This window comes from Limulus polyphemus, unplaced genomic scaffold (genome assembly GCF_000517525.1).
Source record: "Limulus polyphemus unplaced genomic scaffold, Limulus_polyphemus-2.1.2 Scaffold12249, whole genome shotgun sequence".
In the NCBI taxonomy this organism is placed as follows: domain Eukaryota; kingdom Metazoa; phylum Arthropoda; class Merostomata; order Xiphosura; family Limulidae; genus Limulus; species Limulus polyphemus.
The window spans coordinates 10521-12781 of NW_013677859.1; positions in this window are offsets into that span (position 1 = coordinate 10521).

Below are 2261 nucleotides of genomic sequence, written 5' to 3' on the forward strand. Positions count from 1 at the left end.
AGAACAACTACAACCACGTAACACAAACAGCACTCACGGTTCGTTACGTAACAGAACAACTACAACCACGTAACACAAACAACACTCACGGTTCGTTACGTAACAGAACAGCTACAGCCACGTAACACAAACAGCACTTACGGTTCTTTACGTAACAGAACAACTACAACCACGTAACACAAACAGCGCTCACGGTTCCGGTTGATAAAAATATTAAATACTTCCCAGAATATTCTAAATACAAAATTTTCACGTTCTCAAAATGCCTTACGTCTCAACTGAAATTTTCAACATTTTACACACATAATTTGCTTGAGATTTAGTTAAGAAAATTGAACACACTTGCTGATTAACAATTTCTTACTGTTGTTGTTGTTAAGGCTGTTGAATATTGTCGGACGATATTCTATGTATTTCATTGAACAGACTTGCTAATTAACAATTTCCAATTGTTGTTGTTGTTAAGACTGTTGAATATTGTTGGACGATATTCTATGTATTTAATTGAACACACTTGCTGATTAACAATTTCCAATTGTTGTTGTTAAGGCTGTTGAATACTGTTGGACGATATTCTATGTATTTAATTGAACACACTTGCTGATTAACAATTTCCAATTGTTGTTGTTGTTAAGGCTGTTGAATACTGTTGGACGATATTCTATGTATTGAATTGAACAGACTTGCTAATTAACAATTTCCTATTGTTGTTGTTGTTAAAGCTGTTGATATTGTCGGACGATATTCTATGTATTTAATTGAACAGACTTGCTAATTAACAATTTCCTATTGTTGTTGTTGTTGTTAAGGCTGTTGAATATTGTTGGACGATATTCTATGTATTTAATTGAACAGACTTGCTGATTAACAATTTCCTATTGTTGTTGTTGTTAAGGCTGTTGAATATTGTTGGACGATATTCTATGTATTTAATTGAACAGACTTGCTGATTAACAATTTCCAATTGTTGTTGTTAAGGCTGTTGAATATTGTTGGACGATATTCTATGTATTTAATTGAACACACTTGCTGATTAACAATTTCCCATTGTTGTTGTTGTTAAGGCTGTTGAATACTACTGGACGATATTCTATGTATTTAATTGAACAGACTTGCTGATTAACAATTTCCAATTGTTGTTCTTAAGGCTGTTGAATATTGTTGGACGATATTCTATGTATTTAATTGAACAGACTTGCTGATTAACAGTTTCCTATTGTTGTTGTTGTTAAGGCTGTTGAATATTGTTGGACGATATTCTACATATTTTACATCAACAAAATTATGGAACAAATCCAACAATTAATAATTATATAATGTTTTAATAATAAGCTCAACACACGGAAAGATTAATTACGATTTTCTAAACGTTTTTTTTTTCTTTTATGTAGTCACGTGCTGTTGACTCAGAATTAATAAATTTTAATTTGTTACTTGGTGGAACAAACGATCACACCGAGTTTGTATAAAAGTAAAGTTAACTATTAACAGCAATCTTGGGATACTATAAACTACTTGTGGAACTTGACTACCACAATTATAACGCACCCGCAGCACCAAGTTACGGAGCGTGATTTTGAAGTTAAAGGACATGAATTATGGACCCTCGGACTTGCGATTGGGCAGGCTAACAACTAGGCCACGCCTAAACCCCATCCACGAAGTGAAGGTTGCGGTTATCATAGAGAACCCTCCAGCCCAAAAGCTTATTGTGATCATGTTTGTGTATGTGTGTGTGTGTATACACAAATACACATACATCTAATTGTACTATTAACAGGATATTAAACAAATATTTCAAGTTCATCCGTACCTTGATATTAAGCATGAGAACAATAGCTAAACAAACTGAATCTACAGTTTCACATACCTGTCAAGATTTCCATATGAACTTTGGTCTGCTTTAACTTGGTATTAGAACCCCGATGTCTACATACAGTAGAGGGTGCATGGAATGTTATCGAGCTGTGTGGTCCAAGACTGACCTCTCTGTCCTTCGAAGATTGGTTGGTTGGTGTTTTATGGCGCAAAGCAGCTAGGCTATCTGCGCCAAACAACCGGTAAAAGCAATGAAAGTAGATTAAAGTAAAATGTAAAAAAAAAATAACAGCAAGTTAAAATTCAATAATGTCGGTAAAAGATTTATATAGAATTAAAAAGATGTATAGTGTGTAAAAAATTAAAAATACAATCTATATATGAACAGGTTATAAGCCATACACCTTAAAAAAGCAACAATAGATGAACAGGTTATAAGCCAT